Source organism: Theobroma cacao, chromosome 8 (genome assembly GCF_053813885.1).
Source record: "Theobroma cacao isolate CCN51 chromosome 8, ASM5381388v1, whole genome shotgun sequence".
Taxonomy (NCBI): domain Eukaryota; kingdom Viridiplantae; phylum Streptophyta; class Magnoliopsida; order Malvales; family Malvaceae; genus Theobroma; species Theobroma cacao.
This window is the reverse complement of record NC_142646.1, coordinates 8,561,695-8,580,019: the sequence shown is the minus strand read 5'-3', so window position 1 is coordinate 8,580,019 and position 18,325 is coordinate 8,561,695. Positions and strand designations below refer to the sequence as shown.

Genomic DNA, 18,325 nt, shown 5'->3' with positions numbered 1-18,325 from the left:
TTAAATGTTGAAGATGATCCAAAAACATTCAAAGAAGCTATGTCTTCAAAAGATGTAGCGTTTTGGAAAGAAGTAATAAATGATGAAGTGGATTCAATCTTGTCAAACAGAACATGGGTTTTGATTGATCTTCCTCCTTGATCAAAATCCATAGGCTGTAAGTTGGTATTTAGAAAGAAATATAACATAGATGGTTTAGTACAAACCATAAAGGCTATACTAGTTGCCAAAAGTTTCACGTAGAAAGAAGGCATTAATTATTTTGATACTTATACTCCGATAGTAAGAATAACATTCATAAGAGTGCTTTTGGCTTTGGCGTCTATTTATAAATTACATGTACATCAAATGGATGTTAAAATAGCTTTCTTAAATGGAGATTTTAATGAAAAAATATATATGGACCAACCGAAAGGTTTTATACTTCTTGGAAACAAGAGGAAGGTTTGTAAACTAATCAAATCTCTTCTTGGACTAAAACAAGCTTCAAAGTAATGGCATGAAAAGTTTGATATTACTATACTTTCAAATGGATTTGTACATAATAATGCAGATAAATTCATTTATTCTAAATTTACAAAAAACTATAGTGTAATCATATGTTTTTATGTAGATGATTTGTTGATCTTTGGTACAAATATGCTTGGAAATGTAGCAAGCAAAAAATATTTGACTTCAGTTTTCAAAATGAAAAATCTCAATGAAGTTGATACAATATTTGGAATTAAAGTCAAAAGAGATACAAATGTGATTTCATTGAATCAATTACATTACATAAAGAAACTTCTTCACAAATTTAGTCATTTGGAAATTAAAGAGTTTAAATTCCTTAGAATTCTAGTATACAATTGACTAAAAATTATGAAAGAGTTATGGTACAATTAGAATATGTAAGTGTTATAGGTGGCATAATGTATGTTGCAAATTGTATCAGACTGGATATAGTCGTTGTTGTTTGCAAACTTTCAAGGTTTACAAGTAAACTTAGCAATGATCATTGGAAGATTATTACTAGAGTACTTGGATATTTAAAGAAAATTAAAAATTTGAAAATTTTTTACAATGATTTTCCTAGTACTTTAGAAGGATTTTCTGATGCTAGTTGGATAACTATTATTGATGACAATAAATCCACATCAGGATGGATTTTTACCTTAGGAGATGGTGCTAATAGTTGGACATCTAAGAAGCATATTTTTAGTACACATTCCACAATGGAATTTGAATTTTAGCATTAGTAGATGGAAATGAAGCGAAGTGGTTAATAAATATGTTATTAGATATAAAGTTGTGGCTACAACAGATACGAACCATTTCCATATATTGTAATAGTGAGGTTACAATGTGTGTAGTCCACAATAAGATTTATAATAGAAAGTCTAGAAAAATAAGTCCATGACATACCTGCATAAGAGAATTAATCTCAAATAGCGTTGTAACAATAGTTTATGTTAAATCTTGTAAGAATTTGGCTAATCCACTTATCAAAGCTTTGCCAAGAGAGGTTGCAAAATTAATATTTAGTGGTATGGGGCTAAACCCTTTAGCTTAAAAGCATTAATAATGGAAACCCAACTTTGAGTTAGCAAAACTAACAATAAAAGTTCAATGGGAAATATCAAGTTACCATGTGTTATTATCATGCATTGAATTTTCATATTAAATAGCCTCATTCTAGAATATTTATATAGCTTCATTCTAGAATATTCAATGCAACTGTTGTCAAACCCTGTTCTATAAAATAATTACGACGTCATTTACATACTCAATAGAATGTTTGCATATTTAGGAAGTTCGAGAAATCGTTAAAAGACGATATTGCCCTAATAGTACCATTAAGTCGATTAAGCCTCGAACTAGTTCAAATAGGAATTTTAAGGTGAAATTAAGAGTTTCACAATCCAGGGATGACTCAAAATGGTAATTCAGAGTTCGAGGATTAATTGGGAGTCAAATCGGAATTTTCACTATCTAAGGGCAAAATGGTCATTTGCCACCTGGGGACAAAATGGAAATTTTTAGAAAAGATTTTTTTGGCCCCATTTGACTTATTGGAGTATGATTTGAGGTTTAGAAGTGAAAAATTTTAATTTTGGTGTAATTTAGAGTATAAGGGCGAAATGGTAATTTTACCACCCTAGGGGCAAAATAGTAATTTTGCACCCCCAGAGCATTTTTCCAGCACAAGGTCTTCACCCATCATCATTTTTTACCCTTGAATAATGTGTGGTGGAGATTTAAAGCTTAAAAGATAAGAATTTAAAAAAAACATGGACCAATCATGGAATGCCATGTGGCAAGTTTAAATTATTATTTATTTAACTATAAAAATCAGCCCACACCACCATTTTTCTCTCATAAGGGTTGGCTTTGGCAAGAAAACAAAGGGGAAAAGAAGAACAAACCCTAGGTGGAAAGAAATTCAAGAGAAAAGTGTGGATTTTCAAGGAAATCAAGTGAAAAAAGGTAAAATTTCTTGTTTTTAGTTTATGAACTATTTTTCCTATGCATTTTCCCTTAATTTCCATGGTTGAAAAGCATGCTTTCATGGTGAATTCATGGCTGGTCAAAATGGGTATGGAGAGAGAATGATCTTGGATTGGTTTGATTTTTAGGTATGTTAGTGTTTTTAGGTGATTAATGATGTGTAGCATAAAAATAAGTGAAGAAAACCACCAAAGGTTTGGTGTCCATCAATAGCCGAATTCTCTAAGTGAATAATGAGGAAGAATGGGATGTTATTCTAGGTGATTTGATTAAGAAATAATAGTTTTTGGTGTAGGAATTAATGAATTATGGAGAGAAAATTAAGTAGGAAAAATCACGGAGTTAGTGTACCATTGTTGGCCGAAAGTTCCAAGAAGAAAAGTGAAGATAAATTTTACCTAATTGTGTGTTAATTAATTTGTGTTTGGTGAATTGAGGGATTGGAAAAGAAATGGAGCAAGTTTGAGTGAAATTGGACGCATTGGCCAATTTATTGAATGAAAAATCAACTTAGGTCAATACCGGGTCTAGATGGCTACCCATGCATTTTTTTCATTTTATATCATGCATATATATATCGAGACTGAAATAGCTTATGACTGTTAGACACAATTTAATTGGAATATGTGTCATGGATTATGGCTAGGTGGTGAGCCATTAGATACGGGTAAAGGACTGTACTCACGGACTGAAAATAGGAGTATTTCTACTCCTAATACTGTGAGTGGACAATTTATCATCTTAAATATCTAGAGAAATTATACTTGTTTGATGCTTTTATTGAATGGTGAGTTTAAATTATAAAATATTATGTTTTCCAATTAAAATATTTTTTTTTATAAAAATGAGATTTATACTAGTTTTGAAATCAAATATTGTTTTGAAAAAATTGAGTATATGGAGACTGTGTTGAATTTATGATTTTATATGTTATTGAAATTGTGGCTTATGACACTATGGTAGCATTATGGCTAAATTTTTGGGGTTGGCATGAAATATATGAACAGTTTTGGATTGGTCTCGGTAGACTGGATTAAATTTTATTCTCCATATTATGTTACTGAAAATTTTATGGGTCTGGTGGTATATTAAACAGTCACTGCAGTGGTGGAGGTTTTCGTGGACTGCCTATGAGAAGGGCACGGTAACCCAATTATATACCTACCTTCGAGGGGAGATGTTGGATGAAGTATCTCCTGAGGTAAGATTTGAGTGCACCTCACGTTCGGGCCACCATGTGAAAGTGAGACTCAGCCAACGCCAAAGAACGGTTGTGTGTCAGATGAGAAAACATATTTATGGGTAGGGGACATTTAACAGCCTTGGCGGTCTTAGTGGGATACCTTGACGAAGGTACCCACGAGAATGATTTTGGCAGGGGCCAAGTTTAAGAAATTCATAAGTCGGGAAATTTTGATGAAAAGAAATTATTTGGTATAGATTGAAATGAATTTTGTGTTATGAACATTATTGAAATATAACGTTTTTATATTGTCTCCATCTACTCGGCTTTAGATGCTTTTGATGGTAATTGTTTACTCACTGGGATTATGTAATCTCACCCCTCTTCCTATCCATTTTTCAGGTTAATGACAGTTTGTTGATAGTTGATTAAGACGAGAATTAATCTCGGAGTTGCATCATAGAAAGTAAGGGTTCGTAGCCCTACACCTTTTTGGTCAATTGGGGGCCCACATATCACTGTAAACGAAATTTCATACTTTAATTATCTTTATTACTATATGAATAAATTTATTTTACTCTTACGCTACAAAAGTTATTTTAGGAAGATTTTGAAAATATTGTGTTTTAAGAAAATAGAATATTTTATTTAATGTTTTTATTATATTCAAATAGCTATAATTTTACTTTAAACGAATGTTTTAGACTTAAAAATTTAATTTAAATCATGAAATATGTGTTTCCACTTACATATTACATTTTTTATGGATTTCAAAATTTTCGCAAAAAAATGACTAAAATACCCCTTAGAGACAGAAATAAATTTTCATTGTTTTTGGATGGAAAAATGGTCCATATCATTTCAAAACACGATTTTAGTTACTGTTGATTACAAGGGAGGTAAGAAAACTGATACGAAAGCCTTGCGATGTTTCGGTCAGCATTCTGGGTAAAGAATGTCTGACGAGACTTCGCAGTGGTTGTCACGGGCTCGATGGGAGTTTCAGGTTGTGACAACTATTATGAGGAGAAGATGAACAAAAGGCTCTTAATAGAAATATTGTTAAATACTTGAAGCAATAGGGGCATAATGACAAATTTCACCTATATGAATATTCAAGTGGTGTCGGTTCAAATAAGAGTGTAAAAGGGTTTACTCTTGCAAATATTCATGAAACCAGGATTTGCACAAGGCCATATAAGTGCAAAAGTAGTTGATAAAATCTTAAAGCTAATAAATAATGTTATGTGTGTGATATTTTTGGTTATGACATAAAGAGTTGTGGTTCAATCCATGTTATATCAATAACTTCGTCTTAACTTTAACATTTTTACAATAATAGAAAGTTGAAATCTTAAAGATATTTTCTGCTATACATAGTATTATTAATATTACAAACTAGTGGGAGATTTTTGATAGTTAGCAATAATTGAGAGTCTCGCATTGAAGGTAACTATTTAAGATATGACTGTTCAGAGTAAAACATAATTTTTTGAATAAGCATTTGCATTCTCAACAAACAAAATTATTAAAAATTGTTCAATAGACACGTCTTTTAAAACTTAATAGGACATATATGTTGAAATAACAACAAACACAACTTTTTAGTGTGTATAAAAAGAACGTACTTCCAAGATGGACTTTATCTTTTTAAGAAATATTTTGCAATAGGCTTCTTGTATCCTAAAGAGTCTTTATTTGTAAATCCCTATAGTAGGCAACAGCTCTTTAATAAAAGTGTGTCACAGCACGCCTCAAGCCTACTTTCTCCTATTTGCTTATATTATTTTTCTAACAAACCTTTTTTTGTTTAGTAAAGTTATAACTTTCTCACCCCATACCAAAATCACAGTGAAAGTTATAATAGAAATAAATTTTTATTCAAATTTAGTGAATAGTTATGATTCGTTTGGATAATTTTTTTTGTTATTTTAACCTTTTCTTTTTTATTGATTTTTCGTAAAAATTAAGAATAAAGGTATCAATTGAAAAAAACTTTAAAATATAGTAATTTTATTCTATATATTTTTATCAAATTCTCAATATTTACATATTTATATGAATTTATTTTCCAATCATATCATGTGCGCACTTTTAATAACTTCAAAATTGAAATCATGATAATTTATTTGGTAAAATTAAGCAGTTGGGTGGATTTGTGGTGTCCATAGCTAGAATACTGGCTAGTTCCTCAGCTTGGTGAGTCTCCAAGTTATTTTCTGGTGTCATATCTAGAGTTGTTTGGATTGATAGTTATTTTCTTAATGAATATTTTTTTTTACATGGACCTTCATAGCCCTTGTATTCTTTCCTTTTTTTTTTTTTTTTCTGTTCTTCCTTCTCTTACTTTTTGCATTGCAACATGGTGATTGGACCTTCATAGCCCTTTTTGGATCTAGTCACATGGAGATTAAATCTAGGGTTTCTGAAACCATATTTCACCTCATGAGGTTATATCTGGTGGGTATGTCAGTATAATCTTTTGGAGGCTCGATTTGACGTTGATTAGGTTGTAAATGAACTCTCAAAAAATATCTGGCCTCCTAAGTTTTGAACCAACCTTTTGAAGTTAGGTTCGTGTCACGACCCGGAACACCCCATCGAGCCCGTGACAACCGCCGCGAAGCCTCGACAAACATTCTTCACCCCGAATGTCGATCGAAACCTCGCAAGGCTCTCGTATCAGCTTTAGCACTTCCCCGGTGAGCAATAGTTATCAAATAATCAAAATACGAAGGATTACAAATCATTTCCAAATCATAACATAACATATTTTTTTTTGGCTCACAGGGGCATTTTCGTCATTTTTGTTGAAAACCTCGAAACTTGCTAAAAATGTAGTAGGTAAGCCGAAAATATATATTTAATGATTTAAAAAAATTAAGTATTTAAAACGTTCATTTGAAGTGAAAATTTGACCATTTGAATATAATAAAAATATTCAATAAAATAAACTATTTTCTTGCAAAATAATTTTCATAAAACTATCGGTACATAATTCTTATAGCGTAAAAGATAATTATATTCATATATACTATAAAGCAAATAACCAAAGCATAAAATTTCTTTTACAGTGACACGTGGGCCCACCTCTAACCAAAATACATCAAAAGTTGGAAACCTACAGCTTTTACCGATTCGAGTCCAAATGAAAGTCCCTGTCAAAGTTAGCTAACTATGGAATTCTCCGAGCCTGAAATGTGAAGAAATGAGGGTGGTGAGATTATAAAATCCCAGTGAGTAAACAAATTGTCACGACCCGGTACTCCCCTCGAGCCCGTGACAACCGCCGCGGTATCCCGGTAGACACTTATTGCCCGGAATGTCAACCCGAAACCCCGCAAGGCTTTACTATCAGTTTCTCTGTTCCCTTGTGAGCAACCATTGTCAAATATCGTGTTCTAAAATATTTTAAGCTGTTTCCAACTTTAAACAAATAAAATATTAATTTTTCGTCTCACAAGGGTATTTTGGTCATTTTTCTCAAAAATTTTAAAACTGGCTAAAACGTAATATACAAGTACAAAACACACAATTCATATTCAAAATGAGTTTAAAAGTCTAAAATCTTCATTTAAAACGAAATTATGGTTATTTGAATATAATAAGAAAATAAAAGAAATATTAAGTAAAATATTCTATTTTCTTATAAAACAATATTTATAGAGTTATACGTGAATAATTTTTATAACGTAAAAGTTAAATAAATTTATACATACTTAAATACAGTAAGCCAAAATATTAATTTAATTTACAATAACAAGAGTGCCCCCGAATAAACAAAAGTAAAGAGGACTATGAACTTACGGTTTGGAAAATGCAGATCCCACTGTAGTCCTCGATGAGATCAGCTATCTACAGTCTATACTGAACCTGAAATGGGTGGAAAGGAGGGTGGTGAGATTATAAAATCCCAATGAGTAAACAAACATCATCATAAACATCTAGAGTTGAGTACATGGAGACAATAAAGTAAATCATCATAAACTGGGTTATAGCATTAGAACACATTTTGTTCAAAACACGTAAAGAGGCTTATGAATCTCATAAAAATCTAGGCTTGTGCCATAAATCCATTCTCGGGGACACCTTGGCCGAGGCATCCTACCGAGACCGCCAAGGCTATTAAAATTCACATTTCACATAAATCATGTTTTCGTTTTGAAAACATAGCCGTTCCTTGGCGTTGGCTGAGTTCCCCCTCACGTGGTGGTTTAGCGTGAAGTGAACCCTAAACTTTACCCCAGGAGATACCCTACGCGCCTCTCCGTTCGAGGTAAGAATATAATGGGGTTTACGGTTCCCCTCTAAAAGGCTGGTCCACATAAACCCCCTACTGCAGTGATTAATTAATATATAATCCACCATATAATAAAACTCAATAACATGATATGGCAATTTTGTAATTCGTAGTTTTTCAAGGTAACCAAACAATTCGCATTTCAATACAATTGCCAACTAGCCAATCATGCTCGATTTATCATAAGCCAGTTAATTTAAACAATCAAATTGCCACAATTAACAGTCTCCGTGTACTCTATTTTTCAAAATCACTATTAATTTCAAAACAATTTATAATTTAATTTCATTAAAACTCATTTATTCATAAAACATGAAAATTTATCTTTTTAAATTCCTTTTTCCATAGAATTCATGAAAGCATTTAAAAAACCACCCTAGATAATTAAAATGACAGTAAGTTTACTCACTATGTCTAGAATGCAGACTTTCGAAGCACTCTGTCTACTGGTCCTCGGATGCAATTTCCTTGCCTTTATCGGAGGACTCACCACCTTGACACAATACAAAATCGAGAGTTTCACCAAGTTGGTACTAAATCAAAATTAAAATAATTTAGATTACCAATGCATGATATGGAATGCAAAAATGCACTGGTAACTATTTAAACCCGGTATTGGCCTAATTCGTCTTATCACCCGATTAAATTCCTAACGGGTCCGTTTAAACTCCAATTTAATTCTTTTCAGTTTCTATACCTTAATTGCACCCAAATTAACTTAATGTCCCTCAGTGTGGTGCAAATTATCAGTCCCAACAGTAAATTACGAAAATACCCCTAGTGGGTAAAAATTCGTATTTTTGCTCCGAAAATTCCCATTATTTTTCTAGGCTCATAATTCATCATTCCTTAACCAATTCTCCTAGAATAAAATCAAACTCAACCTCACTCACTACATGGTAAATTCAGCCATTAATGGTTGTGGGAGAAAATAAATTCTTTTCTTGTTGTTTTGTTTCTAAATATGCTAAACTAACTAAAAACACTAACATAAATTAAAATCAAATAAATCCAACAACTTTCTCTCTCCTAACTCATTTTTTTCAGAATTGAATTCATCATGAAAACATGTAATTTAATCATGGAAAATAAAGAGAAATGCTTGGGAATAAGAAAACTCAAGCTTAATAGAAAAAACTCACCTTTTTCACTTAATTTCCTTGAAAATTCACACTTTTTCTTTGATTTTCTCTCTCTAGGGTTTTGCTTTTGTTTTCTCTCTCTTCTTGCTGGTTTGGCCGGCCATGGGGTGGAAGATGGGCTGATTTTGTGCCTTTTAAAAAGGAAAATAATAAATTAATAAAGGCATGACACATGGCATCATGTCATTGGCCCGTTTTTAAAATTTTAAAAATTTAAACATTTTATCTCCACCACATGTTTAGTCAAGGGTCAAAGATGAAGACAAAGGAAGACCATGTGCTGGAAAAAATATCCTGGTGGTGGAAAATTACAATTTTGCCCCTGAGGTGGCAAAATTACCATTTTACCCCTATACTCCAAATTATACCGAAATTAAAATTTTTCACTTCTAAACCTCAAATCATACTTCAATAAGTCAAATTATACTCTAATAAGTCAAATGGGGTCAAAAAAATCTTTTCTAAAATTCCCATTTTGTCCCCAGGTGGCAAATGACCATTTTGCCCCTAGTTAGTGAAAATTTCGATTTGACTCCAAATTGATCCTCAAACTCCAAATTACAATTTTAAGTCATCCATGAACTGTGAAACTCTTAATCTCACCTTAAAATTCCTATTTGATCTAGTTCGAGGATTAAATAAACTTTGTTGTACCTCTAGGTACAATACCGACTTTTGTAAATTTTTCGGGACTCTCCTAGCATGAAATCATGCTATCATCTCATGTATGTCATGAATAGTATTTTATAAGGTCGGGCTTTACAGCACTACCCCCCTTAAAATAAAATTTTGACCTCAAAATTTCACTTACCTGATTAGAATAAAAGATATGGATATTGGTTTCTCATCTGGCTCTCGACTTCCCACGTCATCTCCTCCATTCGAGCATTCTTCCACAATACTTTCACCATTGGAATGCTCTTGTTCCTTAGCACTCGATCCTTTCGATCTAGAATACGTACAGGCTGCACCTCGAACTTCAAATCCTCATGCAACTCAATGGGAGGTGTCTCTAAAATGTGAGAGGGATCGGGAACATACTTTTCCAACATCGAGACATGGAAGACATTATGAATTCGATCTAACTCTGAGGGTAATTCAAGTCTGTAAGCCACTGGCCCAATCCTTTCAATGATACGAAAAGGTCCAATGTATCTTGGATTGAGCTTTCCCCTCTTCGCGAATCGAATCACACTTTTCATCATCCAATAAATACCACAAATTATCACAATAGTATAATCAAGTAAGATTTAATACTTGGAAATTTCAAATTATTACCTTTCCAAGGAGAAACCTTAAGAAAAACTTTATCGTCGACTTCAAACTCCAAATCTTTCCTTCGTTTATCCGAATAATTCTTCTGCCTATCTTGAGCTATCTTTAATCGCTCTCGGATAACTTTGACCTTATCGTTTGTCAAATCAATCAATTCCACATTCACCAATTTCCTCTCACCTACTTCATCCCAACAGAGCGGAGTTCGGCATTTCCTTTCATACAAAGCCTCGTATGGTGCCATCCCAATACTAGACTGAAAACTGTTATTATAAGCAAACTCCACCAATGGCAAGTGTCTGTCCCAACTCCCGATAAAGTCAATGACACAAGCCCGTAACATATCCTCCAAGGTTTGAATAGTTCTCTCAGATTGACCATCTGTCTGTGGATGAAAGGCAGTACTAAATCTCAATTTAGTTCCAAGAGCTTCCTGAAATTTCGGCCAAAATCGAGAAGTAAATCGAGGGTCTCGATCTGACACAATAGAAACTGGGACTCCGTGTAATCTCACAATCTCATCTATATAAAGTCTTGCTAGCCTCTCAATAGAATACGTGCTATGGATAGCCAAGAAATGGGCGGACTTAGTCAATCTATCCACAATCACCCAAATAGCATCCTTCCCACTTTGTGTCCGCGGCAAACCCAATACAAAGTCCATAGTCACATGCTCCCACTTCCATTCAGGAATCGATAAAGGTTGAAGAGTACCTGACGGTTTTTGATGCTCCGCCTTGATCTGTTGGCATGTGAGACATTTCGCTACAAACTCTGCTATGTCTCGTTTCATACCCGGCCACCAATAACTTTCTTTAATAGTCCGATACATCTTGGTGCTTCCGGGATGTAAAGCGTAGGCGGAAGAATGAGCTTCCTCCAAAATAGCTCGTCTCAACTGATCATCCTTAGGGACACAAATTCGGTCTCTAAGCATCAAAGTACCATCATCGCTGAGTCTAAACTCACTAGCTTTTCCATCTTGCAGCTTTTGAACTTCCTGTTTCAACCAATCATCAGATTTCTGCAATTCTCTGATCTGATTCAACAATGAAGGTCTCACGACGAAACTAGCAAGTAGGGTTCCATCCTCACCATTATTCAACTGGATCCCTAGAGATTTCATCTCAAGTAACATCAGAAAATAAGAACTCCGAAGTGTTGCTAACGACGATGAGGATTTACGACTTAAAGCATCTGCTACAACATTTGCTTTTCCCGGATGATAATCAATCACTAAGTCATAATCCTTAATCAACTCCAACCATCGTCTCTGTCTCAAGTTAAGCTCTTTCTGGGTGAGCAAATACTTCAAACTTTTATGATCAGAAAAAATCCGACAACGCTCACCATATAAATAATGTCTCCAAATCTTCAATGCGAATACTACTGCTGCTAACTCCAAGTCATGAGTAGGGTAATTCGTCTCGTGCTTCTTCAACTGTCGGGAAGCATAAGCTATTACTTTCTCATCCTGCATCAACACACACCCTAATCCCAACTTAGATGCATCGCTGTATACCACAAATTCTTTTCCACTAACAGGAAGTGTTAAAACGGGAGCGGAGGTTAACCGGTTCTTTAGCTCCTGAAATCGATTCTCACAAACATCATCCCACTCATACTTAACTCCTTTACGAGTCAAACGAGTCAGAGGAGCTGCTATCAAAGAAAATCCCTGAACAAATCTTCGGTAATAACCGGCTAAGCCAAGGAAACTACGAATCTCAGTTACCGTTCTCGGTTGCTCCCATTGCAAGATTGCCTCAATCTTCTTGGGATCGACATAAATTCCAACTCCGGACACCACATGTCCCAAGAAAACCACTTCCTTCAACCAGAATTCACATTTAGAGAACTTGGCATAGAGTTGTCTCTCGCGCAAAGTTTGCAACACAATGCGCAAATGGGCAGCATGTTCATCATCATTCTTCGAATAAACCAGGATGTCATCGATGAATACTATCACAAACTTATCCAAGTATGAATGGAACACCCTGTTCATAAGATCCATAAAAACTGCCGGGGCATTAGTCAAACCAAACGGCATCACCAGAAACTCATAATGCCCATAACGCGTCCTGAAGGCAGTCTTAGGTACATCCTGCTCCTTAATCCTCAACTGATAGTACCCAGATCTCAAATCAATCTTAGAGAATACCATAGCACCTCGTAATTGATCAAAAAGATCATCTATCTGGGGTAAAGGGTATTTATTCTTGATGGTCACTCGGTTCAGCTGACGGTAATCAACACACAATCGAAGAGTGCCATCTTTCTTCTTTACAAATAGGACTGGTGCTCGCCAAGGAGAAATGCTAGGGCGAATGAAACCTTTATCCACCAAATCTTGCAACTGGGCTTTCAGTTCCTTCAACTCTGTTGGAGCCATTCTATATGGAGGAATAGAAATAGGTGCGGTACCCGGAAGTAAATCAATAGGGAACTCAAGCTCTCGATTAGGAGGTATTCTCGGTAAATCATCAGGAAATACATCAGGAAACTCACTTACTATTGGGACATCCTCTAACTTAGGTTCCCCCTTTGAAGTATCGATCACGTATGCCAAATAAGTCGGATACCTTTTTTGCACTAATTTTGAAGCTTTGATGGCCGAGATTACACAAGATGGTAATACTCGACGTTCCCCTACAAACACAATCTCTGCTCCCTCCGAATTTCGAAGAACAACTTCTTTTCGGAAACAATCCACGTTCGCCCGATGTGCAGTTAACCAGTCCATACCTAATATTAAATCAAAATCCAAGATCTCTAGAGGAATTAAGTCACCCCTAAATTCTTCCTCACCTACCCTTACCCCACAGTCTCTATAACAAGTATTTCTAATCAACTGTTCTCCTAGAGGGGTATGCACTACAATTTCTTCCTCTAATGGTGACAGGTTTCTATCAGTAATTGATGCAAATGTCGTACTCACATAAGATCTATCTGAGCCAGAATCTATCAAAACATAAGCATCTTTATCAAATAAAGACATAGTACCTTTCACTGCTCCAGGTCGGACTCGTGCCTCATCTTCTGTCACAGCAAAAACTCTTGTCGCGGTACGAGTCTGTGGTCTCGAAGGTGGATGTGACGGGTTATTACTCTCCACACCAGACCGTATGGCTACTCCCTGTCTCTGTGGTAACCCAGAAGAATCTCTCCTCTGTATATCTGTGCGAGCTGGTGGAGATGATGCAGCTACAGTGGCTCGTCCTAACTGTGGGCAATTACTCCTAATGTGACCTGTCTGTCCACATTGGAAACATCTTGTTGGCCCTCTACATAGCCCACTATGATAATTCCCACAATTTCTGTATCTGTCAGAACCTCCGAGACTCTTCCCAGAACCAGTCATAGCAGATCTGCTAAACCTCGAAGGTCTCTGCTGTGATGGTGGAAATGGAGGTCGAGGAGATGTCACGGAAACAGAAGTAGTGCTCCCTGAAGTCGCTGAGTCCTTGCCTCTTTTTACTGGCTGACTAGAAGACATACCAGGATTCCTCCTTTTTGCAAACTCAGTCCGAATCCTTCTATTCTCAGTCGCGAGCTTCTCAGCCCGTAAAGCCATCTGTACCACCTCCTTATGTGGCTCCCTACCAATCACTGTCATTCGCTCTCTGATCTCATTACGGAGCCCTTCCTCGAAATAGCTGGCCTGATCCTGCTCAGATTTCATCAGATCCGGCACATATAACATCAACTCGTTAAAACGAGTCTCGTACTCCTCTACAGTTAGATTTCCCTGTTTCAAACTCAGAAATTCTCTCTTCTTTTCTTTTTGATGGAAATAAGTGAAATATTGACCATCGAATTCCTTGAGAAAATCGGACCATGTCTGAGGAGTAGTGGAACGGGACTTCACCGAATTCCACCAAGTACGAGCCCTCTTCTCTAATAATCTCGTAGCCACCATCAACTTCATGTCATCATCTAATCCCATATTAGAAAGAGTCTCGGACACCTGATTAATCCAATCCTTTGCCACAGTGGCATCCAACTCACCAGTGAAAGATACACAACCCAATTGCCTAGCCTCCTTCAGCTTCTTGGAAATGGATACATCCTGTATTGGTGGTGGAACTAAAGGAGTAGCTGGAGGCACTACAGGTGAAACTTGACCAGTCTGAGCTTGACCAGCTATTGCTGCAAAGAAAGCTGCCAATGCTTGTGCTGCCTCAGTAGGCATGGCGGGAATACCAGTAGGTGGCTGAGGAGATGGAGGATGTGGAGGACTATCGGCTTGCTCAGCAGCAGGTGCTGCCCGAATGGTAGATGCAGCTGATTCCTCCTCTACTGTATCTGGCTGATGACGTTGGGAACGACCTCTTCCCCTCCCAACCGATCTAGTGAGAGGTGGACGTCCGCGTCGAGGAGGCATTATAATCTATAAAAAAAATACGAGCAAGTTTAGGTAACCTTAGGCTCTATATGCAAATGCATGCATTCTATTCAACCTAACCTAACTTAACTTAATCCGGAGCCACACTGATATTGTAAATATTTAAAACAACTTTAAAACTAAAAACTTTGATCTTGAAAACCAAAAGCTCTGATACCAATCGAATTGTCACGACTCGGTACTCCCCTCGAGCCCGTGACAACCGCCGCAGTGTCCCGGTAGACACTTATTGCCCGGAATGTCAACCCGAAACCCCGCAAGGCTTTACTATCAGTTTCTCTGTTCCCTTGTGAGCAACCATTGTCAAATATCGTGTTCTAAAATATTTTAAGCTGTTTCCAACTTTAAACAAATAAAATATTAATTTTTCGTCTCACAAGGGTATTTTGGTCATTTTTCTCAAAAATTTTAAAACTGGCTAAAACGTAATATATAAGTACAAAACACACAATTCATATTCAAAATGAGTTTAAAAGTCTAAAATCTTCATTTAAAACGAAATTATGGTTATTTGAATATAATAAGAAAATAAAAGAAATATTAAGTAAAATATTCTATTTTCTTATAAAACAATATTTATAGAGTTATACGTGAATAATTTTTATAACGTAAAAGTTAAATAAATTTATACATACTTAAATACAGTAAGCCAAAATATTTAATTTAATTTACAATAACAAGAGTGCACCCGAATAAACAAAAGTAAAGAGGACTGTGAACCTACGGTTTGGAAAATGCAGATCCCACTATAGTCCTCGATGAGATCAGCTATCTACAGTCTATACTGAACCTGAAATGGGTGGAAAGGAGGGTGGTGAGATTATAAAATCCCAATGAGTAAACAAACATCATCATAAACATCTAGAGTTGAGTACATGGAGACAATAAAGTAAATCATCATAAACTGGGTTATAGTATTAGAACACATTTTGTTCAAAACACGTAAAGAGGCTTATGAATCTCATAAAAATCTAGGCTTGTGCCATAAATCCATTCTCGGGGACACCTTGGCCGAGGCATACTACCGAGACCGCCAAGGCTATTAAAATTCACATTTCACATAAATCATGTTTTCGTTTTGAAAACATAGCCGTTCCTTGGCGTTGGCTGAGTTCCCCCTCACGTGATGGTTTAGAGTGAAGTGAACCCTAAACTTTACCCCAGGAGATACCCTACGCGCCTCTCCGTTCGAGGTAAGAATATAATGGGGTTTACCGTGCCCCTCTAAAAGGCTGGTCCACAGAAACCCCCTACTGCAGTGATTAATTAATATATAATCCACCATATAATAAAACTCAATAACATGATATGGCAATTTTGTAATTCGTAGTTTTTCAAGGTAACCAAACAATTCGCATTTCAATACAATTGCCAACTAGCCAATCATGCTCGATTTATCATAAGCCAGTTAATTTAAATAATCAAATTGCCACAATTAACAGTCTCCGTGTACTCTATTTTTCAAAATCACTATTAATTTCAAAACAATTTATAATTTAATTTCATTAAAACTCATTTATTCATAAAACATGAAAATTTATCTTTTTAAATTCCTTTTTCCATAGAATTCATGAAAGCATTTAAAAAACCACCCCAGATAATTAAAATGACAGTAAGTTTACTCACTATGTCTAGAATGCAGACTTTCGAAGCACTCTGTCTACTGGTCTTCGGATGCAATTTCCTTGCCTTTATCGGAGGACTCACCACCTTGACACAATACAAAATCGAGAGTTTCACCAAGTTGGTACTAAATCAAAATTAAAATAATTTAGATTACCAATGCATGATATGGAATGCAAAAATGCACTGGTAACTATTTAAACCCGGTATTGGCCTAATTCGTCTTATCACCCGATTAAATTCCTAACGGGTCCGTTTAAACTCCAATTTAATTCTTTTCAGTTTCTATACCTTAATTGCACCCAAATTAACTTAATGTCCCTCAGTGTGGTGCAAATTATCAGTCTCAACAGCAAATTACGAAAATACCCCTAGTGGGTAAAAATTCGTATTTTTGCTCCGAAAATTCCCATTATTTTTCTAGGCTCATAATTCATCATTCCTTAACCAATTCTCCTAGAATAAAATCAAACTCATCCTCACTCACTACATGGTAAATTCAGCCATTAATGGTTGGGGGAGAAAATAAATTCTTTTCTTGTTGTTTTGTTTCTAAATATGCTAAACTAACTAAAAACACTAACATAAATTAAAATCAAATAAATCCAACAACTTTCTCTCTCCTAACCCATTTTTTTCAGAATTGAATTCATCATGAAAACATGTAATTTAATCATGGAAAATAAAGAGAAATGCTTGGGAATAAGAAAACTCAAGCTTAATAGAAAAAACTCACCTTTTTCACTTAATTTCCTTGAAAATTCACACTTTTTCTTTGATTTTCTCTCTCTAGGGTTTTGCTTTTATTTTCTCTCTCTTCTTGCTGTTTTGGCCGGCCATGGGGTGGAAGATGGGCTGATTTTGTGCCTTTTAAAAAGGAAAATAATAAATTAATAAAGGCATGACACATGGCATCATGTCATTGGCCCGTTTTTAAAATTTTAAAAATTTAAACATTTTATCTCCACCACATGTTTAGTCAAGGGTCAAAGATGAAGACAAAGGAAGACCATGTGCTGGAAAAAATATCCTGGTGGTGGAAAATTACAATTTTGCCCCTGAGGTGGCAAAATTACCATTTTACCCCTATACTCCAAATTATACCGAAATTAAAATTTTTCACTTCTAAACCTCAAATCATACTTCAATAAGTCAAATTATACTCTAATAAGTCAAATGGGGTCAAAAAAATCTTTTCTAAAATTCCCATTTTGTCCTCAGGTGGCAAATGACCATTTTGCCCCTAGTTAGTGAAAATTTCGATTTGACTCCAAATTGATCCTCAAACTCCAAATTACCATTTTAAGTCATCCATGAACTGTGAAACTCTTAATCTCACCTTAAAATTCCTATTTGATCTAGTTCGATGATTAAATAAACTTTGTTGTACCTCTAGGTACAATACCGACTTTTGTAAATTTTTCGGGACTCTCCTAGCATGAAATCATGCTATCATCACATGTATGTCATGAATAGTATTTTATAAGGTCAGGCTTTACACAAATACCATCTAAAGTATCTAAAACCGAGTAAATGGAGACAATTAAAATAAGTCATCATACTGTGATTTCATTACCTTTCAGTTCATTTCAACCAAATAAAATCAATCCATATAAATCGAGTAATCAACTTGGCTTATGAATTTCTTATAACTTTGGCTCGTGCCAAAACTCATACTCGGTGATACCTTGCGCAGGGCATCCAACCGAGTCCGCCAAGGCTGTTAAAATTTTGTATACACTTAAAATATATTTTTAGTTTGAGAAAAATACAGCCGTTCCTTGGCATTGGCTGAGTTCTCCTTCACGTGGTGGTTTAGCGTGAAGTGAACCCTAAGCTTTACCCTAGGAGATACCCTACGCGCTTCTCCGTTCGAGGTAATAATATAATGGAGTTTACCGTGCCTCTCT

General features: G+C 35.4%; 2 long non-coding RNA genes across 2 annotated transcripts; both read right to left on the bottom strand.

Moving 5' to 3' along the window:
• Positions 1 to 7,403: 7,403 nt before the first annotated feature.
• Positions 7,404 to 9,240, bottom strand: LOC148761157 (uncharacterized). Its single transcript, XR_016028085.1, has 3 exons — positions 9,113 to 9,240; positions 8,380 to 8,463; positions 7,404 to 7,543 (listed from the first exon to the last, which is right to left on the bottom strand). It is a non-coding gene; the product is annotated as an uncharacterized LOC148761157 (long non-coding RNA).
• Positions 9,241 to 14,693: 5,453 nt separating this feature from the next.
• Positions 14,694 to 17,248, bottom strand: LOC148761156 (uncharacterized). The gene is made up of 4 exons (XR_016028015.1): positions 17,152 to 17,248; positions 16,419 to 16,502; positions 15,517 to 15,582; positions 14,694 to 14,777 (listed from the first exon to the last, which is right to left on the bottom strand). It is a non-coding gene; the product is annotated as an uncharacterized LOC148761156 (long non-coding RNA).
• Positions 17,249 to 18,325: the final 1,077 nt, after the last annotated feature.